Here is a 25,166-nt window from a genome sequence, read left to right on the forward strand (position 1 = left end):
AGGGCCCAATGACATCTCCTACTGCTTTCCCAAGTCATAACAGAGAGCCGGATTGGAAGAAGAGCAGCTGGGACTAGAACCAGTGCCCATATGGGATGCCGGTGCCACAGGTGGAGGATTAACCTACTGCACCACAGCACCGGCCCCACAATTTTTAATAAGGTATTATTTTAATTTCTTTTTCATTTCTGAAGGTAAATTTTGGCAGATAGAATTTTTGATCAATAGTCTCTCTCTTTTTTTAAAGATTTGCTTTTATTTGAAAGACCAGTTACACAGAGAGAGAGGTAGGTAGAGACAGAGAGAGAAATCTTCCATCCACTGGTTCACTCTCCCAGATGGCCACTACGACCAAGGCCAGGCCAGACCGAAGCCAAGAACCAAGAGCTTCTTCTGGGTCTTTCATGTGGACACAGGAGCCCAAGGATTTGGGCCATCTTCCAGTGCTTTCCCAGGCACAGCAGCAGGGAGCTGGATCAGAAGTGGAGAAGCTGGGACTCGAACGTTTACGCATGTAGGATGCTGGCATTACAAGTGGTGGCCTTACCTACTGTTCCACAATACTGGCCCTGCTCAACAGCTTTTCAGCACTTTGAGTATGTCACTCTACTACCTTCTTGCCTCCATAGAGTCTGATAAAAAATAACTTACTAATCTTGCAGAGGATTGTTGTACATACTGATTCACTTCTATCTTTACTTTCAAGATTCTTATTGTGGCTTTAGCTTTTGACAGTTTGTGATATACTAAGTGAGAATTTCTTTGAGTTTGTTCTACTAAGAGTTCATGGTGTTTCTAGGAAGATATATTAATAATCTTAATCAACTTTGGAAATTTGCATTTTTAAAAAAATTTGTTTATTTGAAAGAGTTATAGAGAGAGAGAAAGAAGAGAGACAGAAGGAGAAATCTTCCATTTTCTCTTTCACTCCCTAAATGGCCACTCAATGGCTAGGGCTTTTAGGCCAAAACCAGGAACCAGGAGCTTCTGCCAGGTCTCCCATGTGGGTACAAGGGCCCAAGAAATTGGGCCATCCTCTGCTGCTTTCCCAGGCACATTGACAGAGAGCTGAATGGGAAATGGAGCAGCTGGGACTTGAAACATTGCCCACATGGGATGCCAGCACTGCAGATGGCAGCTTAACTCACTGCACCGTGGCACTGGCCCAGGTCATTATTTCTTCAATTATTCTTTCTTCAACTTTGTTTCTTCTTTTCTCAGGAACTTCCATTATGCCTATATTGATAGGCATGCTGATGTGCTACAGGTCTCTGAATCTCTGTTCATTTCATTTCATTCTTTTTTGGCTTCTCTTCCTTAACTGGGTAGTCACAACTGACATGTCTCAAGTTTGATTCTTTATTCTGCCAGGTTATTTCTGTTGCTGGGCCCTTCTAGTGAATTTTTTCATTTCAGTTATTGTGATTTTTAACTCCACAGTTTATACTTGTTTCTCCTTTATAATTTCTGACCTTCTTACTGATAATCTCTATTTGTTAGACATTGTACAGCTATATTATTTTAGTTATTTAGTTACTATATTCTTTAGTTCTTCAGATTAGCTGCTTTAAAGTTTTTATCTGGTAAATCCAATACATGGGTCTCCTCAGAAACATTTTCTGTTGATTTTTTTCCCCCTTGCATGTGGGTTGTACTTTTCTGTATCTTTATGTGTGTCATGATTTTTGTTAAAAAATGGATATTTTAAATAACATGTTGGCAACTCTTGCAGTCAGATTCACCTTTTTCAGGGTTTCTTTCTTTGTCATTTGTTGCTGTTCTCACTGTTGTCGCTGTTTGGTTGTTTTGTGACATTCCAGAACCAATACTGTGAAGTTTGTAAATGTAGGACCACTGAAGTTTCAGTTTGGATTGCTTAGTAGTCATTTAATTATTGCATGGAGATTTCCTTAAATACTTGAGCAAATAAATCTCTCCTTTGTTGAGTAGCTCTCTGTGCCTACTGGGACCTGCCTTCAATGCTCTGGGACAGTTTATATTCCTGATTTTGCATTCTCCTCCTGTTTTCTTAGAGCCTCAAGGTCAACTACAGGTGAGAGTGTGGCCTTTTCAAGTTTATTCTGGGCATGTGCAAAGCCTGTGTACACATGTGGCCTTCAAGACCTCTTAGGATGTACAGGAGTGTTTCAAAAACTCCCTATGGGCCTCTGTTTTCCTGCTTTTCCTTTTAAGTTTTGCTGTTGTTGTTCAGCCTTTTGTGTGCCCTGTGTCCTCACCTCAGACACCTGTGATGTTGAACACTTTGTTTTCAACAAGTGTCCTAGGCAAAAGACTCTTTGCACTAAGCAAATTCTTAGGCCAGATAAATACCAACTCTATAAATGGGGATTTCCAGAGAGCTGCCAGACAAGTCCAGTTGGAAAATGTTCTGGGAATGGGACTCTTGTGGCGCTCTAAATCCATTCTGTCCCCTCCAGTGGCTGTTCCCCTAGTCATGAGATTGTTAGTATTCAATGCTACCATAGAGCTGGGACAACGGAATGGGCTTGGAGCAAGTTAAAATGCCACAAAGCTCACTGTTGTTATTGAATGTCAGCCACTCTTATTGAATAAATGCTCCTTGGATGGTTTTAAGCCATTAGTTAATTTTCAGGATTCTGAAAAAGTTGATGTTGACAACTTTCTGCCAGTGTTCAAATTGCTTTTATGACATAATGAGTAAATTTTCAGATTGTTATATTCACTCTTCTGGAAGTTCTTCATGTAGGTCATTTTTAAAGAATGAATCCAGATAACTACATTGGATTTTAGCATGCTATGCAGGTACCCCTGTTTTAGGCCCAAGTCACTTGGCCCAACAGATATATTCATAGTCCCAACAAAGGAAGTGATTCATGGAGACTTGATCCTTCTCTGACAGAATAAGACCACTTCTTGTTGGGTTAAAAAAAAGGACTCAGTTGTGAATAGAAAGCTTAGTGATTTCTAATGATTTTATAGCAGGGGAGTTGCCAAATGCTTTGCACTCCCAACATGCCTGCCCTTGTAGGCAAAAGTGTTTGTCAGCAAATGTAGGTGCAGATAGGAAGATTTGCAGCACTGTTTAAGTGTTCAGTCACTGCCACACAATTGGTTTCTGTACCTGTGTTTCTTTTATTTATTTATTTATTTTGATAGGCAGAGATAGACAGAAAGAGAGACAGAGAGAAAGGTTTTCCTTTTTCCATTGGTTCATGCCCAAAATGGCCACTACGGCCGGCGTGCCATGGCCAGCACTGCGCCAATCCGAATCCAGGAGCCAGGTGCTTCCTCCTGGTCTCCCAGGCGGGTGCAGGGCCCAAGGACCTGGGCCATCCTCCATGCCTTCCTGGGCCACAGCAGAGAGCTGGACTGGAAGAGGAGCAACCGGGACAGAATCTGGTGCCCCAACCAGGACTAGAACCCAGGGTGCCGATTCCGCAGCCGGAGGATTAGCCAAGTGAGCCAAGGCGCCGGCCTGTGCCTGTGTTTCTAATAACAAAGTCATCAAGTTTGAGAGTCTGGGAAAAAGGGATGGACTGTAACTCTTAGGGATTATAGCATCTTATGAAGATAGAGCATATATTTTGTCCTCAGCTGAAGTATTAAAACAGTGACTCTGAGGAGCTATTAATTTAAATGGTTCTGGAGACATTTCTGAAGAACATAAAATAAGATTGTGAATACTGAGACTCCTCTTTATGGATCAATTTGAAAGTTTTCCAGTAATTAACATTTGGAAGTTTTAAGTTTTCTCTAAGGTAAAGGTATATTGGATACATTGACAAGAAACTATAAGTTTCTTAAACAACAGCTTGTATTTTTTATTTTTATTTTTTGGCGGAGAAGGAAGTAAATGACAAGAATGACTTTGTGGGGAAAGACAGAGTAAGAAACAAAGTAGTAACATTCACAGTACCAAAAAAAAAAAAAAAAAAAAAAGTAAAATAGAGCTATTTTAATGTGTGACAAATAGCCAGAAAGTTTTTATCAGTCACTACACTCAGTCACTGTCATTGAAGAATTAATTGATTGCAAGAATATGAAAATTTCTTAAATAGAAACCTGCATAATATAATTCAAACATGGGAAAATTTGTCCTAGCTTCTGAAAGAGGAAAGCATTGCAAAATAAAGAGCCATCAGTGCCTTATTTAACAAAAGAAAAATAAAAAATAGTAAAAAAAAGAATAGATTTAATTTCACCAATGGTATTCAGATTTGAGATAAAGTGGCCCTATGCTGAGGGCAAAGGGACACCATCAGAGTATGTGGTGCCCAAAGCATCAGAGTCTAAGTGGCTAGGACACCTGGTTACCCGTTACTGATGTCTGATGTAAGCTCTATTATAGCATTCTAATTATAGAACTGATTGCTAAAGATTGAAGAAATACAGCTGTTTGAGTTCTTTGGAATAAGAGCATCGTATTTAAGTACAATGCCATTTAGCAGGAAGAGTATTGTGTTTCTTGATGCCTTGAATCTAAAAGATGAACCGCTGAGAAACAGATATAATTTTGTAAGCCCAGATGGCTTTTTCCTCTCCTTCCACCCACCACTCTCTCCAGATTGCCAGGAATCTGCTTTCTTGTCTTTATACTGGGTTATTTTTAGAACAAACTTATTGTGTGTTTGTGTACTGTATGCTTTCCTTTTGGTTTATATTCTTTTTACCCTTTTAATAATTTTGAATGTAATTGATCTGTTATCTCTGTCATGTAGCTTTATCAGAAGTCCTTAGGGTTCTTCTCTTTGTTTTGTTTTCTTGCTGATTCTTGTTCATGGCAGATCATTTTCTCTTGTTTCCTGTTACACTGTGTATTCATTTTATTTTATTGTTGGTTATTTATTTGAAAAGCAGAGAGAGAAAGAGAGAGACAATGAATGAATGCAAATCTTTAATTGCTGGTTTACTTCCTAAATGCTTGTAATATCTAAGGCCAAGACAGGCTGCAGCCTGGGGCCAGGAACTCAATCCAAGATTGCCACATGGGTTTCAGTGACCCAGATACTTGCATTAGCAGGAAGCTGAATCAGAAGCAGGGCTGAGACTCAGATCCAGGAACTCACATATGACATGCAGGCATCCCAAGCAGCACCTTAACTGCTGTGCCATACACCTCCTGTGTATTCATTTTAAAGCATGTTGGGTGTGTGTGTGTGTGTGTGTGTGTGTGTGAGTCCTGTGTTGCCTAACAGAAATGTTCATCCAAGGTAAGTTTTATATTCCCTTCTCAGATAATCCAGGGGTCTTACCAGTTATATTAGTGGTAAAATACCATGAAAGGTGGCACATTCCTGTTCTGCTTGACTCACGTACAATTTGACTCTAAAGCCATAGAGTAACATAGCATGCTCAGAGATACAATTTATTCCAGAGCATTTAAATTCTTTCCTACACAAAGCCAAGACCCAGATGTTAGCTCTGTTATCACCACTGTAGTCAGCTGGGTAGAATTTGTGTGTCCTCTTTGCACTAGAAAAACCAGCTTCATAAAAGGTTTTGGTTCACTCTTCACAGCTTATCAGGCTCTGGGACCTATTTGTTATGCTGTTGCAGTAACAGCCAAACAGAGCTGCTGCCAGTCTAGGAATCTCCCAGGGCTGGTGGATGGTCAGCTCACATGCCTGGTGCTTTGATTCTCTAAAATCTGTTAATATAGCTTTTTCTGTCACTTGAGTATTTGACTGTCTATCTCCGTCTTGTCTTGTCTTGTCCTTTTCTTTCACTCTTTCTTTCACTCTTTCTTTCACTCCTTCCTTCCTTCCTTCCTCCCTCCCTCCCTTCTTTCCTTCCTTGATTTCTTTCCTTCGGTTCTCAACCACACACTAAGAAATTGCCTTAATTTACACTGCTGTAACAAAATATTGTTGACTGAGTGGCTTAAACAAACAGCATTTGTTTCTCAAAAGTTTTAGAGGCTGATTCCAAGATCAAGGTGCTGGTATATTGTCAAGTAAGGGCCTTCCTTGTGCTTTACAGAGGGCTACTTTTTCACTTTATCCTAAGATGGTAAAAGCGCTTTGTCTTTTTTTATTATTATAAGGATATAATCCCATCTTGAAAGTTCTACTCCTAGGACTTCCTATCAACTTAATTATCTTTCAAAAGCTTCACTATAAATATCACTACATCAGAGATTAGGGCTTCAACATCAGGGCCACAACTTCAACCCTAACTACATGGGAATGTTAAATGTTCAGTCCCAGAGGAATGATATAATTTTCCCATAGCACAAATTATATTTTACCTACTATCTCTAGACAAACAAGTTGAGTGCATCATTCTGCCAGAACCACAGTTTCCAATTTTCTTCTTTATTCTTCTCACAATAGTAGGTAGGATATTTGTAGATGTCTTTAAACCTATCCGGAGGTCCCCAGACTATCTGCATGCTTTGTGTCAGACACTCCTCTTCCTCCTCATAAGATTGCTCATTCTTGTTTTAAAATCACACACTCAAGGAATTCAGCAGACTTACAGATTACAAAGCCAACATAGAGAAATGAATTGGATTTCTATGTTGTAGCAATCAATAAACCGAAAGTTGAATTTTTTAAAACTTTACCAAAAAGAACAAAAATGCCTAGGAATATACTTACCAAAAGAAATATAAAAACTTAAACACTGAAAGCTATAAAATATCATGAAAAGAAAAACCTAGAGAAATATAAAGAAAACCAAGGCTCATGAATCAATAGATGTGATATTATTTATTAAGATGATAATAATCCCCCAAAGTGACCTATGCATTCAGAAGATTTCCTATCAAAATCTGCACCATATCAAATCCCTGTCAAAAAATATATTGTTTTTGCAGAAATTGGCAGACTCATCCTAAAATTCATGTAGAAATAAAGGACTTAGAATAACAAAAACAGTTTTTGAAACGGAAAAACAAAGTTACAAAACTCATTTCCCAATTTTAAAACTTACTATAAAGTTATCATATTCTAGACATTGTCCTACCTTGTAAGGATAGACATATAGATATCAGTGGAATGGAACTGAAAATTTAAACATAAACCCTTATGTTTGTGGTCAGGTGATTTTTTGACAAGAAAGTTAAAAAAGACCAGTGAAGTGAATAAAATATTTTAACATCATAGGAGACTTACATAAAGAACATAAAAAGAGCTCTTAAAATTGATAAAACTTTTGAGTAGCCCCATGAATAACCTTTATTCCAAAATGAGCAAATGATATGAATAGACACTTCTTTAAAGCCATATGGTCAGAAAATAAGCAGGTGAAAAAATGTTCAACAATATTAATCGTTAGAAAAATGCACACCACGAACACAATGAGAAACACCTCAGACTCTCAAGCATGTCCAAAATAAAACATACAGCAACAAATGTTGGCAAAGATATGGGGAAATTCAAAACCTCACACATAGCTGGCAGGATCTTAAAAGGTGCCACCATTTTGGAAAAGAGTGTGGGGATTCACCCAAAAGTTGAAATAGAGTTTTCTTATGATGCAGCAATTCTACTCCTAAGTATGTATCTATGGTACAAGCCATAAGCTAAGTGTTCACAGGAACATTATTTGTAATAGTCAATAAGTGAAAGAACAGAAATGTCCATGAAATGATAAAAAGATAAATGAAAAGGTGGTATATTCATAAAATGAAATATTATTTTACCATAAAAGGAATTAAGTGTTGGTATATTCTTCAACCTGGGTCAATCTGGAAATCCTTATATTAAATTAGAGAAGTCAGACACAAAAGGCTATATTCTATGATTCAATTTATAGAATGTCCCCAACATAAAATGGTTAGATATCTGATTTTTCAACATTGAAGTAGGTATTCAGTAGTAACTACTTCCAATTTTTATTTTTTATTTCGATGTTGTATCATACAATACTCTGTTGTGAGGCTGGGTAGCAGCAGTGCATTACAACTCCCCATCAGCCGATGCATCAGGAATGAAAACAACCAACACTTGGAGTGTACTGTGTTGCCCACCTGTTTGGGATACTTTGTTTTTTGTTTTTGTATCCTGTCATGTCTACAAAATGCCCATCTGTGCATATACATGAGATATTAAATACTTCATTATAAAATAGGCTTTGTATTAGATGCTTTTGCCCAAATTGTGGGTTAATATAAGTGTTCTGAGCATGTTTAAGGTAGACTAGGTTAAGCTATGATGTTCAGTAAGTTAGACATATTAGTTCCATTTTCAAATTCACTTTTTTTTTAACCTAACAGTAGATTTGTCAGGACTTAATCCCCTCATACGTCAAGGAGCATTCATATAAGGAGTTCCGTAGTAGACAAATCCAAAGAGACTAAAAGTAGGCTAATAGTTGCTGTGAGTTAGGGAGAGGGCAAAACAGGGAGTGACCCAGTTTCTTTCAAGGGTGATAAAAATACTATATTTTTATCTTTTTATTGAACAATTCCTTTACTTGCTACGTAGTTTTCTCCATTTCTTTATTACTATAAAAATACATCAATAAGTATACTTATATGTATAGTTTTTTCAACATACGGATTATTAGAGTCATTTTTTAAAAACAGAGTATTAATAATCTGTCAAAAATAACGACTGTTTCCTAAATGCTTCCTGACTATTGCCCAATTTCCTTCCAAAACAGGTTTTCTGTTTTGCATTTTAGGATGAAACACATTCCATTGAGTATTGTGTGGCCAAGTAGTTCTCCATTACTATTCCATTGTGCTCAGGGGATTTTTTACAGACCCCACATGTGCAAATTTACCCCAGGCCTTCAAGAAATTGGCTGCATGCCATTGAGAGAGTGAAAGCAAGCATGAAATTGGTTATGAACAGGTGAATTGCACAATTGATTGTCCAAGCCTCTTTCCCTTCTTTAATTAATCATAGGCTCTTTATAAGAACCGTTTTTGCAGAGGAGCCCACCTCTTACAGGGTAAGGAAGGCACCTGGTACCAGAGATGAGGGAAGGATGAAGGATAAGGATTAATGTATGCAGAAAGAAAGTAGCAGACTGTCATTTCAGAGTAAGAGTCTATTCCCTGGCCTGGCTTCTTATGACAGCAATCCTTTGTGCTGCGCCCTGAGTGTTTAAATTATTAGAGGACAAGCCCATTTCCTGAGGCCTTTTCTTTTAAGGGGTTCTGTAATTGCCAAGGAAACCAGGCTCCATTGTGCCAGGTCCCTATAGATTAAGGAAGTCACTTACAGAAAATACCTATGCTACCCTTAGCCAAGAGTTTCCTAGAGGTTTCCATAATGGAGAGTATTTCTGTTTATCTAAATATTCCACCTGATCACAATAAGGAGGCCCATACACTTCAATGAACCTAAGGAAAAAATCTACTTTCTAACTTAAGTCAATGTAGAACTGACTCTAATACCCAATTCTTGGTGGTCCACCGAAAACAAATGTTGATGTCAAGCTGAACAACTGGCATCTTTTGCAACATGAGCTCTCTGGAAGAGAAACTTAAAGCACGTCACCAACTGGCATGACATTCTAATTTCTGACAGATGTATTAATGACAATATTTCGTTTCCACACACCCACTTCCTCACTTCATTCTTGCATATGTAATGGATGTGCTTAGGTCAGAGTTCATAATGGTGAAATCTCCAGTGGATTCAGTTGGATTTTGATAGATGGACTTCTGAAGTGGTTATATTCTCATATGTCTTTTAGCCTCGGTCCAAGAGGATTCTACATTTTTACCATAAATGTCACAATGTTTGTGTTGTGTCAGGGCTTCCTTTTCCTTGGACTCTGAAAGTTCTATGGGCTATATTTTTCTATCATCACAGTTTCTTTTTATAATGTGTTTATTGATTGTTCTTGAATATAAGGTATATATTTTTAAAAGATTTATGTATTTGAAAGGTAGAGTGAGTGAGTGAGAGAAGAGGAAGAGAAAGAGAGAGAAAGATCTGGATCTTCCTTATCATGGTTTATTCCCCAGATGGCCATGACAGCCAGGACTGGGCCATCTTCTACTGCTATCCCAGGCCATAGCAGAGAGCTGGATGGGAAGTGGAGCAGCCGGGTCTCGAACCAGTGCCCATATGGAATGCTGGTGCTTCAGGCCAGGGCTTTAACCCACTGTGCCACAGTGCTGGCCCCTCAGCAACTTTTTTTATTGAGTATCTTCTATATTCCTTATACAGTTCTGAACCAATGATTAGCAGAAATTGTACCCCCACTTTCATGTAATTTAAAGTCCAGTGTTGCTTCCAGAAAAGCAAATAAGACCAAGATTATTATTTTTAAAACATTTATTTGAAAGGCCGAATTACAGAGAGGCAGAGGCAGAAAGAGAGAGAGGTCTTCCATCTGCTGATTTACTCCCCAGATGGCCTCAATGGCTAGAGCTGCACCGATCTGAAGCCAAGAGCCAGCAGCTTCTTCCAGGTCTCCGATGCAGGTGCAATGGCCCAAGGACTTGGGCCGTCTTCCACTGCTTTCTCTGGCCATAGCAAAGAGCTGGATCATAAATGGAGCAGCTGGGTCTCGAACTGGTGCCCATATGGGATGCCAGCACTGCAGGTAGTGGCTTTACCCGCTACACCATAGCGCCAGCCCCAAGATTATTTTAAGAAGCAAAAATGTAACTGCCGCAAGTGCTTTGAGGGGGAATCTCTGGTTCTGGGAGCGGGTATAAAAGGAAGAAAAAGGTAGCTAGGGACATCAAGGAAGGTTTTTCTGAAGAAATGACTCTGTACTGGGTCATGAAGGATCAATCAGGGTTAGTCATGTGAATGGGGGGGAAGGGAGATGAAATTTTCCAAGAAAAGGGAGCAGAATATGCAAGCTTTATCTAGGAGCAGAAAGTGCCCAAGACTCTGAATCAAGACCCTGCAGCTTTCATGAAGGAAGGCAGAAGTTGGCAGGAGATGAGTTTGGTGAAGAAATAGAGACCATATCAATATTTGTCTCCTTCCTAGGAGCAGATAAATTAATTTCAATTATTATGTCAGAGCTGTACATGTTGATAATATACAACCATTAGAATCATTACCTAAGCTGTTGATTTGACAGTGTCCAATAGAAAGTTTGAATAAAAACAAAACTCATATGGGGCTGGTGCTGTGGTATAGCAGGCAAAAAAAGCTGTCTGCAATGCCAGCATCACATATGGGTGCAGGTTCATGCCCCAGGTGCTCCACTTCTGATCCAGCTTCCTGCTAATGGACTTGGAAAGGCAGAAGAAAGTGGCCCAGATGTTGGGTACTTGCAATCCATATGGGAGACATGGATGAAGTGCCCAGCCCTGGCACCTTTCAAATAAATAAATCTTTAAAAAAATGCATGTGATGTAAAGCATTTACAGGGATTATGCTCGCTGTTTGTATGTGATTTTTCTTGAATTTTATATGGAAAATACTATTTTATGTGCATTTTATTTAATTTTCACATAATGTACCTATTTTGGGGTTACAGTATGATGCTTCATTACATGTTTGTATTGTATAATGTTGAAATCAGAGTAATTAGTATATCACCTTAAATATTTATCATATTATTTATTTGTGCTAAGAACATTAAAAATCTTGTAACTATTTTCCAATGTACTTTCCAATGTACCAATTCCAAGTAAATTATTTTTACTATAGTTACTGTACCATGCTATAGAACACTAGAATGTGATCTTCCTCTCTAACTGTAATTTTGTAGTTGTGTAGTCTCTATCTTTCTTTCCCACTATCATTCCCCACCTCTGGTAAGCACTGTTATACTCTCTACTTCTGTAAGATCAACTTTTTTTAATAGAAAACTTTTATTCAATAAATATAAATTTTTAAAGTACAACTTTTGGATTATAGCAGTTCTTCCCCCATAACCACCCTCCCACCCGCAAACCATCCCATCGCCTACTCCCTCTCCCATCCCATTCTTCATTAAGATTCATTTTTATTTTTTTTATTTGACAGGTAGAGTTATAGACAGAGAGAGAGACAGAGAGAAAGGTCTTCTTTCCGTTGGTTCACCCCCCTAATGGCTGCTATGGCCAGCGCTGCGCCGATCCGAAGCCAGGAGCCAGGTGCTTCTTCCTGGTCTCCCATGTGGGTGCAGGGGCCCAAGCACTTGGACCATCCTCCACTGCCCTCCCGGGCCACTGCAGAGAGCTGGACTGGAAGAGGAGCAACCAGGACTAGAACCTGGCGCCCATATGGGATGCCAGCACTGCAGGTGGAGGATTAACCAAGTGAGCCATGGCACAGGCCCCTTTAATTATTTTTATATACAGAAGATCAACTCTATACTAAGTAAAGATTTCAACAGTTTGCACCCACACAGATACACAAAGTATAAAGTACTGCTTGAAGACTAGTTTTACCGTCAATTCTCATAGTACAATACATTAAGGACAGAGGTTCTACATGGGGAGCAAGTGCACAGTGACTCCTGTTGTTGATTTAGCAGTTGACACTCTTATTGATGACGTCAGTAATCACCTGAGACTCTTGTCATGAGCTGCCAGGGCTATGGAAGCCTCTTGAGTTCACAAACACTGACCTTATTTAGACAAGGCCATAATCAAAGTAGAAGTTCTCTCCTCCCTTCAGAGAAAGGTACCTCCTTCTTCGATGGCCCGTTCTTTCTGCTGGGATCTCATTCACAGAGATCTTTCATTTAGGTCATTTTTTGCTACAGTGTCTTGGCTTTTTGTGCCTGAGATACTCTCATGGGCTTTTTAGCCAGATTCAAATGCCTTAAGGGCTGATTCTAAGGCCAGAGTGCTATCTAGGGCATTTGTAAGATCAACTCTTTTTAGGTTTTGTGTATTAGTGAGAACTTGTGATACTTGTCTTTACGTACCTGGCTTATTTTACTTAACATGTCTTCCAGTCTAATGCTTGTTACTAGAAATGACAGGATCTGATTTTTTTATGGATGCATTTTTGGATATATAAATGTGCCACATTTTCCTAATATTCATCCACTGATGGGCATTTAGATTGGTTCTGTTTCTTGGCTATTGTAAATACTGCTATAAAAAACATGGAAATTTAGATTTCTCTTCAACACACTGATTTCATTTCCTTTGTTTCAATACCCAGTATTGGGATTTCTGGACACTATGGTAATTGTATTTTTAGAATTTGAGGGCCCTCCCTAGTGCTTTCTATAATTGCTGTACTAATTGCAGTCCCACCAACAATGTATCAAAGCTCTTATTTCTCTACATCCTCACCAGCTTTTGTTATTCTTTGTCTTTTTGCTAACTGGGTGAGATGATAATCTCATTGTAGTTTTGATTTGCATATCCCTGAGGATTGCTGATGTTGAGCTTTTTCCATATTCCTGTTGGTCTTTGTTATGTCTTCTTTCATAAAACATTTATATAGATCATTTGTCCATTTTTAAGTTGGATTATTTCCTTCTTGTTGAATTGGTGAGCTGGCTGAGTTGGAACTATTCTTTTAAAGTACCAAATAATGTTTTTGTCTTAAATTTGCTGTGCCAAATTTGCCACCTTAGTAGCACACAGTCTTTCCCATGTAGCTGATGCTTAATAATAGCTTGTAGAATAGCAAGTTAGAAGGAGTAAGTTTGAAGCTGCCAAGTGAAGAACTCACTAAAAAAAGTCATCCTCTGATATTTACCCATTAATTCATTTATGATACAACAAAAGAAGAATTGGGGCTGTGAACACTGTTTCAAATTAAAATGTATTTCCCACTATGAATCATTACTACTTCCTCAATTGACTCCTGCATTCTAAAATTACTCCTTTGTTTTCTTATTCACTGCATTATTCTTATTTGAGTAAGGTATTGACTGATGTAATCAAAATAGACAGTACATCCATCTGTTTCAAAGATATCCCTTGCTGTTGGAAAGTGAGAACGTGAAACATCAAACAACATTACGATAGATCCCTCAGTTTTATGTTGGAGATAATTGTTTCCCCAGAGTGATGGGGATCTGTAGAATAATGTGGCTAAGACCCATGAATATAGTTAAGGTAGTATCAGTTCTTAAAACCATCTTTATGAAATAGTTTGTATGTGCAGGACACTATCCTTTGTGAGTGAGAGAGTCAAAGATAAATGTGCTAGAACTGCAGCCCTCTTGAACTCACAATTCCATGTACAGATAATTAATTCAAAGTAGATGTGATATTTGCTGTAGAAATTGGACATATGGAGAGCTTTGGAAATGAATGCCAAAGAGCTCTGGTTGTAGATAAGGTCAATCCAGTGTCTTAGTGACCAACCCACCTATATTTTGACTAACTTTGTTTATCCAGCAATGTCCATTGAGTTCAAAGTTTTGTCCTTGATCCTGGAAATAATGAGACATTTCTGGCCCTAGGATTCCACAGACAAGTGATGAAAACATATACATATATTACTGTGATAAAATGTGGCAACTTTGATTTCAGAGGTATGTATATAACTCTAGGAAGAAGCCTAGAGCCAAGGCAGAGCCAAGATCTTTTTTTAGTAGAGTTGGTAGGAGTTGGGTCATGAAAGATGACTAAGTCAAAGGGGAGATCAGTAAAAGAATGAAGGACATCAAGGACAATGTGCAAAGACACAAAGAAGTAAAATCTTGCCTTGTTTGGGGAGTGAGCAGACATTCTAAGGAATGTTGTGTAAAGAAGATGGAAGAATGAGATTCCTGCCAGTCTGCCTGGAGGAAGATTATAAACTGCCTTAGGGAGTTTGAACATTGTCTTCCAGGGAAGCTGTGAGTCATGGATCATTTTAGGCAGTTGCACTTACTAACCCACATTTTAGAGGCTATATTGCTGAGAAGGGCCTGGAGAAAGGAGACTGAGATGGAGGCAAACAGGATGACCACAAAACAAGTGAGGGCAGGACAAGGGTAGCAACATGAGTCTTAATGCCCCATTTTACATTGCCATCTAGGCACAGGAAGAAATGGTGTTCTGTTGTTTCTCTTTTTCTGAATTGGTTGCCATAATGTACACAAATAAAAGGAAGCATATGTTAGGTTCCCCAGAGATTTGGCTAGTGTAGGTAAATTAGACTGAGTTAATTTTCTAAGGGAGCCAGCAACAAATCTAAGTAATCATGAAAACATACATGTTTTCTGCTCTCATATGCAAAATAGGAATAATTTGATAAGAAATTATTGCATTACCTACCATGGAATCTGGGGATTGAATATATGATAGAATCTCGGTATGACTGGTCTATGATTATATTCAATTTATATTCAATTTATATTATATATTTTACATTATATAAATATAATATGTATTATATATTATATATCATATATCATATATATTTATATTGAATGGCTCACTTGATAGTTGGTTTATAAAACTGAGGTTACTTTTTCTGATATTCCCTGAAGTAAGCTATAAATTACATAGTTTATGTCTTACTGCTGCTGTTTATTATAAATAAATATTCTGGATTGGAAAAAAGGAAAGGATATAGTCACTTCATAACTAGAGGGGAAAAAAGACTGGAGGAAGGACCATTTGAGTTTAATCAAAGAAGAGTTGGGAAGAACATTCCAAATAGTTGTGTATACTTCCCTCTCAAAGTATCTTCAGTGAACCAGCAGTGTCAGCCATGTATAATTTGTATGAAATGCACAATCTCAGGGCTCACACCAGACCACACACCAGCACACATCAGCAGAATCCCCAGGTGAATTGTTTGCATATTAAGGCTTGGGAAGCAAAAGCAAAAATGTAGAACTGAAAATTGACGTGATGAATAACATAGTGTGTGTTTATTTGCTAGCTCCAAATGACAGATTTTAAAAAAACAAAGCATCAGGGGCCAGCATTGTGGCCTACAGGGTTAAATCTCCACATGTAGGATCCAGCTCCCTGCTAATGCACCTGGGAAAGCAGGGGAGGATAGCGGAAGTGCCTGGGCCCCTGCACGTACATGGGAGACTGGAAGAAGCTCCTGGCTTCAACCTGGCCCCATCTCAGCCACTGTGGCCATTTGGGGAATGAACCAACAGATGAAGGATCTCTGACTCTCCCTCACTCTCTGTAACTCTGACTTTTAAATAAATAAATAAATAAACCACACACAGCAATCGAGAAGTTGGTAGTTTTTCCTTCCATAATTAAATTGTTGAATCAAATGACTCTTGAATTTATATATTCATATACATATGAATATATGTATATGGTTATTTAACCATATACATATAAATAATATAAATATATTATGCATATAATATAATATGTAATAAATATGTGATATTAATAATAAATAAAAATTGCATGCAAAATTAGAAAATAATTTCATATGATTGAAACAGAACATACCAGATGAGACACAACATACCAGGCTGATGGAATGCAGCTAAAGCAGTTCTTAGAGGAGAAATTATGGCCTTGAAAGCCTATATCAAAAGAAAAGAAAAGATCTAATGCCAATCTTCCATGTTAAGTCTCTGGAAAAAGAACAACAAAGCTTAGAGCAAGCAAAAGAAAGGAAATAATAAACATTAGAGCAGAAATAAATGAAAGGGAGAATAGAGAAAGAATACCAAACTAAAAGCTGATGCTTTTAAAAGGTTGATAAAATTGACAAACCTTTAACTAGACTGACTAAGCAAAAAAGATAGAGAGATCCAGAGAAACTAAAATCAGGAATGTTCAACAAAGAACAGGGAATGTAGCAGTCATTCAATTAAAATATTTTAAGTAAAAGAATTAAAAATAAATTGAGGTGTCATGAAAAATAATTTTGCTATATATGGTGTTGTTATGATGCTAGAGTTTGAAAATGATTCTGTGGTAGCAGATGGGTGTGGGAAAGTGTGAAGTAAATGAAAGAATAAAGCTGTAGAACAGGATTGCTGGAAAAAGAATTTCAAATGAATATGTTCAAGGGTGCAGACCCAAGTACATGGATCAGCAGACTTACTATTGTTAAGATGAAGGGTGGTTAAACAATCACTTGGGCTACCCACATCCTATATTGGAGTGCCTAGGTTCCTCCCAACTCCCTGCTCCATACCAGCTTCCTGCCAGTGCCCACCCTGGGAGGCAGCAGGTGATGGCTCCAGTAGTAGGTACCTACCAACCACATGAGAAACTCAGATGAGTTCTTGGCTTCTCACTTTAGTCTGGCGCAGTCCTGCCAATTATGGACAGTTTGGGTATGAACCACTGAATGGGAGGTTGGTCTCTATCTCTCTTCCTCCCTCCCTCTCTCTCTGTCTCTTTCAAATAAGGTAAATTCTAAAAATTTAAAGATGGTAGTATTGTTGTGTCCAAATTTCCCAATCAATGCACAAGGCACAGTCTCAATGCAAAAGCAGAGGTTTATTTGTTACCAGCCAGCTGGGACCCCCTACCTGCACACAACCCTTTAGCAGTGCACAGGCAAAAGGCCCCTTCATTTGCATAAGAGATGTTTTTCTAGCCTCACACTTGCAAGGGTGCAGGTCATCTCCTACGTAAGTTACCTTCTTACTCTCTATATGGCAAGGTATTGGGACCTAACATGTTCATTGGTTCATTTAAACGTATAGGCTATATACGTTATGTGGCAGGAAGGCCACACAAAGGGAATGGCACAGGGAGGCACTGGCGGGAAGCATTGGGCCATAAATTCCAGGGGAGCTGGTGGGGGAAGAAGGTCACAAATTCCAAGAGAGCTTACTTTCTTTGTTCTCAAGGACCCCGTCTGCCTCCTTCCTGGTCCAGAATGAGGCCTGTCATGGCCTTATGGCTGGCAAGCGAGCAAGCCAGAGTGAGAAACCAACATTTAGCAAGCCATGGACTCCAATCCCTACAGTATATCCCAAATTTTTTTAAAGATTAATTTATTTATTTGAAAGTCAGAGTTACACAGAGAGAAGGAGAGGCAGAGAGAGAGAGAGAGAGAGAGAGAGAGAGAAGTCTCCATCTACTGGTTCACTCTCCAGTTGGCTGCAATGGCCGGAGCTGTGCCGATCCGGAGCCAGGAGCCAGGAGCTTCTTCTGGGTCTCCCATGCGGGTGCAAGGCCCCAAGGACTTGGGCCATCTACTGCTTTCCCAGGCCATAGCAAAGAGCTGGATTGGAAGTGGAGCAGCTGGGACTCGAACCAGCACCCATACTGGAAAAGGTGGTGGCTTTTCCCACTACACCACAGCGCTGGCCGCAGTATATCCCGAACTGATCTTCTAACATAATCTTTATCAAAATCTCAGCTGGGTTTTTTAAGTAGAAATTGACGTACTCAGGCCGGCGCCTCGGCTCACTAGGCTAATTCTCTGTCTTGCGGCGCCGGCACACCGGGTTCTAGTTCCAGTCAGGGCGCCAGATTCTGTCCCGGTTGCCCCTCTTCCAGGCCAGCTCTCTGCTGTGGCCAGGGAGTGCAGTGGAGGATGGCCCAAGTGCCTGGGCCCTGCACCCCATGGGAGACCAGGATAAGTACCTGGCTCCTGCCATCGGATCAGCGTGGTGTGCCGGCTGCAGTGCGCCAGCCGCAGCGGCCATTGGAGGGTGAACCAACAGCAAAGGAAGACCTTTCTCTCTGTCTGTCTCTCTCACTGTCCACTCTGCCTGTCAGAAAAAAAAAAAAAAAGAAATTGACGTACTCGTCAGAAAATTCATATGGAAATGAAAAGGAACCCAGAATATAATTCTGAAAAAGAACAAAACTATAGACATATTTCTAAATTACAAAAACAGTGATCAAGACAGTCTGTTACTTAGTTAAGGACAGACATGAAATGGTCAAGTAGAACTGAGAGTCCAGAACTAAACCATCACATTTATGGTTAATTGATTTTTGACAAAGGTGCCAAGACAACTGAACAGCAAAAAGAATCTTTCCAAGAAGAATGCTTCACAATTGGATATCCACATGCAAAAGAATGAAGCTGGGCTCCTTCTACATACCGTATGTAAAAAACTCAAGATATATTGTAGACTAAAATGTAAGAAGCAAATCTATAAAACTGTTAGAAACCATAGAGGTAAATCTTAATGGGCTTGGATCAGATAATGATTTACAAAAAATCCAGAATATATAGAGGGGCAGCTCTTTGGCATAGTAGTTAACAGACACCACTTAAGATGCTACATCCCATATCAGAGTGCCTGGGTTTGAGTCCTTGCTCTACTTATGATTCCAGTTTACTTTTAATGTGCACCCTGGGAAGCAGCAATGACAGTTAAAGTACTTGAGATCCTGCCACTCACATGAGAGATTTAGTTTGAGTTCCAGTCTCCTGGCTTCTGCCTGGTCTAGCCTTGGCTGTTGCCATCATTTGGGGAGTGAACCAGTGTGTAGAAGGTCTCTCTCAGTCTCTCTGCCTTTCAAATAAATAAACAGTAAAGAACTCTTATAATGCTACAAAAGAGAACACAATAAAAATTGACAAAGGATTTATTTTTAAAAGATTTATCTATTTATCTATTTGAAAGGCAGAGTTACAAAAAGGTTGAGGCAGAGAGAGAGGTCTTCCATCTGCTCGTTCACTCCCCGAAATGGCCTCAATGGCTAGAGCTGAGATGATCCAAAGCTAGGAGCCAGGAGCCTCTTCTGGGTCCCCTACATAGGTGCAGGGACCTAAGCACTTGGACCATCTTCCACTGCTTTCTCAGGTGCATTAGCAGGGAGTTGGATTGGAAGTGGAGCAGCTAGGACCCAAACCAGCGCCCGTATGGAATGCCGGCACTGCAGACAACGCATTGCCTGGTGCACCACAGAACCAGCCCCAACAAAGAATTTAAACAGCCAGTTTTCCAAGGAAGATAGACAAATAGCCAATAAACACATGAAAAGATTCTCAACATTAGCCATTAGGGAAATGTATGCCCAAATCACATAAGATAACACTTTACCCTCCACTAAGACATTTAAAATACAAACATATATAATAAAAATACTGGTAAGGATGTGGAGAAATTGGAACCCCTATTCCTTAATGGTAGGAAAATAAAATCCTGTATCCATTTAGAAAAACAATTTGGCTGTTTCTCAAAATGTTACAGATAGGTTACCATATGACCCAGCAATTCCATTCTTAGATATATGTCAAGGAAAATTTGAAACATACAGCCATACAAATATTTGTCCATGAATATTCAAAGCATCATTATTAATTATAGCCAAAAGGTAGAAACTCCAGTGTCTATCAGCTGGACAAACTAGTATATTCTTGTAATGGAAAACTATTCAATAATGTGAAGGATTCAAGTACTGCTGTATCATGATCAGTATCATTGATATTACCTCATAGATAAACCTTTAAAACTTCAAAGATGATGTGAAGAAGCCAGTCACAAAGAACCACATGATTCCATTTACACTGAATGTTCAAAGTAGATAAATCCATAGAGAACAAAAGCAGATTTGTTTTTATTGTGGGCTACAGGATACTGAGAGGAAATGAGGAATGACTGTTACATTTTGGGAAATAAAAATGTTGTAAGATTGATTATGTTGATGGTTGTGTAACTGTTAACAATGAAGTTCAAACTTTTCCTCTGAACTTTCAGTCATTTCCGTCTACAAGATAACATTGACAGTGTGCAGGCTAACAGGAAATGAGCACAGAGATTTACTAAGATGCAGAAACACGGGAACCATACACAAAGTATGAAACTCAAAGAGAAAGACAATTGAATTTTAAGTAGCCTCTTCATAAGGGAGAAGAGGGAATGTAGGTAGCTTCAGAGGGACAGGAGATATTTTTTGGGTAGATGTCTAGGCCCAGTATAATAGGCAGTGCCTTGGGACAAAGTTCCTTTCTGCTCTCCTGGTATTGTTTCCTTCCTGTGATAGAAGTTTAATCTTCTCCAGTTAATGGAGTTTTGTAAGAAGTCTGTGTCCCTCTTTTGGCAGATCTGGTTGGGTAGACAAGGGAACTTTGCAGATAGTGCCTCATGACCCAGGAGTGAGAAACAAGGAAAGGTCAGAGGGACCTTGATCTGAGGCAGCTTCTAAGGCCTCTCATTGTATCCATGTACCAGTCTTTGGGTATCATTTTCTGAGACCTAACACTGGGAATGTACTTAATACAATTAAATTAGACACTTTCAATGGGCAAGTTGTATAGTATATGAATTACATCTCAAGTTGTGTCTTTAAAATGAAACTTTGTGAAATGAGATCATAATTTGATGTCTGTCAACACCTAATCCAAAGCTAGCTTGAGAATATAGTGAGTTTCAACCACATGTGACTCTTTAAATTTAAATTAAATTAAAATTCAGTTCCTCATTTGCACCTCCCATATTGTAAATGTTTCATAGCTAATGACTACCGCATTGGATACTGCGGATATGAACTCTTAATCATAGAAAGTTCTCTTAGTGCTGATCTAGAGCATACGTGGCAAAGCCTTTGCTGGGTCCATGAAAACCTGAAAATATATTTAAAAATTTGAGTGTATTTGCCCTTTTATTGTGGGAAAAGGTGCAAGGCCTTCTTGAGAGTCTCAAAGAAGTTAAATACCAGTGTAGACACAGCATTTTCCAAAACTACTACCCTGAGTTATTCCAATATCAAAGTAATTCCTCACTAATCCTGTACTGAACTGAATTGTACTTCATATGAGGGTTACTACCTTTCAAAGAATCTGGATGACTGATTTTCATTAGCACAGCCTGCTTCTTACCTGAGAAACAGATTCCCTAGAAATCTCATTCAATTATTTCTCTCTTTATTAAATCAGAGTCTACAAAGGATGATTACCCGAAGCAGTAATAAGTATGCCATAACCAGTGCTTGTGAGGCTAGAAAAAATGCAGACCCACTAGGAAAAGTGAAAGTAAGTACACGTTGAATTTGACTTGACAGGAAGCTAGATGTACTGATGAATGACAGTGATGAGAACAGACGCAATGGTTGAGAGGCTTGTGTGGAAAGCACAGGAAATTCTGAAGGATCTTTTGACAGCAATCTGGATATGAAGTGCCTCCTCGGCACAGTCAGCTTTGAAACTCTTTGCCTCCGAACGAAGGTAAACGCCAGGAGGAGCCCTCCAAGGAAGTCATCACAAATCACACGTTACTGTAGAGATGCAGAGTTACTATCTGAAACTCTAATTTCCTCTGGCATGGTCTACTGCCACCAACTGGGCTGGGAAACATTGAAATCTGCCAGCCCAGCTGTCCCTACTGCTGTTTGTTTCTAAAATATCAACACCTGGCACCCCACAGTTGCACTCTTAAAACGAGGAATTACTACTTTGACTAAAAGGCTAAAGCTTGGTAATAGCAAGCACGTGTGACCATGGCTGACAAATGGCTTGTGTCAAATTCTCTGGAGATAAATATGTGACCCCTCCCGAGGAAGCTGCACAGATGAATCCTTTTATGGATGCAATTTATGATCAAAGCCAAAGGCGGGTGCTGTCCAAGGAGGTATTTTCCTTGGTCACTAGTCTAGATTTTGCTTCTAAATGATGAGAAACCAACATTAGGGATGATGACCTCCCACCATGCCACTAAAGCATATCTCCAGGAAGACCCAGACTATTGAATCAAGTGCACAATCATGCTGGTGGCTCATGACAAGACATCAGATGTCTCAGACAAAAATTTCTAGCACTGCCAATTAAAAGAGGGAAAAACTTTTTTCCTCTTCAGTATTATATGCAGTTAATATATCAGTGCCTTCAAGAAACCACAACCCATTTTCTTTTTCCTTAAGATTTACCTTGTAGTTATTAATATGCAAAGTAGTTAAAAATAGTGAACCTTAAGTAGGAGGCCTAGAAGAGACTCCAAGCGCTGCCACTCTCTGACTGTATGACCTTGGGCACAGTACTCTATACCTTTAGCTGCAGTTGTCTTATGGGGAAATGGCAATAATAATCATCTCTTTTAATGAACAGTGTGAATTAAATATGTGATTTAAATAGAACTTATAGCAGTGCCTTATTCGGTATCAAAGCCAAAGAGATATTATAAAGCCCCAAAGTTGTGCTTCTGGCTTTTATCTATTTCATTTCACCTTATTATTAACTGATAAAGTCAAAAAATTAAAGATGGGGGAAAGTGTGTTCTGAAGAAATTTTTGAAAGAAATACTATGTTGATATAGGAATGTGTACTTTAGTATTTCTCATCTCTTACAAGCATATGTGTATGTTTTCATAAGACTTCGAAGAAATATACTTTTTCTATCACTTTGGTACCTTCACTCCTTCTAATTAACTTAGCCCTGGAGAGAATTGATCAGGATCCTTTCACATTTCAGCCTTTTACTATATGCATTGACCCCCTTTGCTCAGCCCAGGGCTTCTGACCACAGGGTGGAAAACAATGTCATTAAGCTCCAAAAGAAGAGACTAAGCAGAAGTAGGAAAGTAGTTTTAGGAAACTTTTAGATTTCGATGAATTTTGGAGGTTAGAGAAGTATAGTGTGAGGAAATAAGATGAAAAGATAAATACATTTCACAACACAAATTGTTTTATGTGACAGATGCGTTTTTGTTTGTTCCTAGTTTGTGATATATCTGAGAGCTGAAACTACACAACTTGAACAGTTGCCAACAAAATAATCCAGTAAGCTTTGTGAGAAATTTTACTTCAACATAAATTTCCTTTGAAAGTCTCAGCTGATCTAAAACTTAGGTAAGAATTAAATTACATTTATTGCTGACCTCTTTGGGGTTGGTTCATAACTAAGTTTTGGTCAACTGACAGAATCCTGACCTTTGATGCTTTCCTCTTAAATAGTAAGATCATTCCAGGCATGAGAGGGGTTCTGGATCCTCTGTAACTTGCTCAGTGTAAGATTGCTACTTTAAGGCATTAGGCAGAACTCATCTGCAATTACCAATCTTTACAAGAAAAATGTCTTTGTTTCCAGGAGAAAGAGGTCTCAAAATATGTCTCTCCAATTCTTCAGTATTTCCAAAGCATATCTTCTCTATTTCAAATCTCAGAAATTCAATGAGCAAAAGTTTTAAAGATACTTCCTCCTTTCATTTTTCATATATGAAGTATGCTCAGAGACAAGAGGTAACTTCTCTCACATCACACTTTCTTTATGATCTTGAGCTAAATCTAGCAATAAGGTCTTCTGATTCTTGATCCAATGCTCACTTCTATTAATGAAATTTGTACAGAGGTTTGGAGACATTTTCAATGTACTGTCTTTTTTTTTTTTTTAAATGGTCATGTAGTCATTCATTGTCAAGTTTCTTTGAACCCTTCCTTTTCTTTTTAAGATTTTATTTATTTATTTGAAAGGTAGAGTTACAGACAAACAGAGGAAGAGACAGGGGGAAAGGTTTTCCATCTGCTGGTTCACTCCCCAGATGGTCACAATGGTTGAAGCTGGGCTTGTCTGAAGGGAGGAGCCAGGAGATTCTTCCAGGTCTCCCGTGTGGGTTCAGGGGCCCAGGCACTGGGACCATCTTCCACTGCTTTCCCAGGCCATAAGCAGAGACCTGGATTGGAAGAGGAGAAGCAGGAACACAAACCGATGTCCATATGGGATACCGACGCTGCAGGCGGAGGCTTAGCCGACTACACCACAGTGCCAGCCCCTGTTTGAATCCTTTCTAATCATTCTCTTTTGTGACCAACAGAAGACTGTACTTGTGACTTGAGGTGTATGTTCAGTATTAACTTCCTCACATTATAGTTCTCTATGGAATAATTGAATATGTCATTTTGATGTACTAGCTAGTGTTATAAGCTTGCAAGCAACAGAAACTGGGCAGTATAATCCCAAAATGAGTTTATTGAGAGATAATGAAGTTCACACAGAATCAAAGTAACACTTGATGAGCAAGACTGAGAGGGGTACAACCCAGGTTAGTTCTAGGATCTGGAAATCCAGATAGCAGAATTGAGTCAGTGACATCTCCAAATCAGTATGCAGTTTTCATTGATGCCGAGTTTTTATTTTTTGTCCTTGTTTGACTCTGTTTTAAGATTTGAACTCCCAGGAGAATGACTCTGAGTTTGGTAACTCAGGCCACTTGGCTACCCCTTTATCTCAAAACAAGACTATGCATGTTGGAACAGGATGTTAGATGCTTCAAAACAAGTTGAGCATACAGTTATTAATGGAAGGGAAAGAATGGTGAGCACCAAAATCCACCACCACTATACAGGATTTCCCTTTATGGTAATAGCACTCATACAGTTCTCTTTTGTGTGGCCTCTCTGGGTCAAGCATCCTTTTGTTCAGATTTTATCTTTCAGAAGATATGACATAAGGACTAGGACCACATTCTGTACGTCCCAATAGTTTCCCTCATTCCTTGTGCACAACAAGAAAGTGCTTGTTGCACCACTTTATTTATAATA

At 39.0% G+C, this 25,166-nt stretch overlaps 1 long non-coding RNA gene across 2 annotated transcripts in view; it reads left to right on the forward strand.

Moving 5' to 3' along the window:
* Positions 1–25,166, forward strand: part of LOC127492325 (uncharacterized) — a 245,331-nt gene that overhangs the window by 66,025 nt on the left and 154,140 nt on the right. Inside the window, exon 2 of one of the 2 annotated variants that reach the window (XR_016214228.1) lies at positions 18,689–18,790. The exons of the other annotated variant lie outside the window; for it this stretch is intronic. This is a non-coding gene — a long non-coding RNA (uncharacterized LOC127492325). The remainder of the gene's footprint in view (positions 1–18,688; positions 18,791–25,166) is intronic. 2 annotated transcript variants of the gene reach the window in all.

Source organism: Oryctolagus cuniculus, chromosome 10, assembly GCF_051225735.1.
Source record: "Oryctolagus cuniculus isolate XC-2025 breed Fujian yellow rabbit chromosome 10, ASM5122573v1, whole genome shotgun sequence".
Taxonomy (NCBI): domain Eukaryota; kingdom Metazoa; phylum Chordata; class Mammalia; order Lagomorpha; family Leporidae; genus Oryctolagus; species Oryctolagus cuniculus.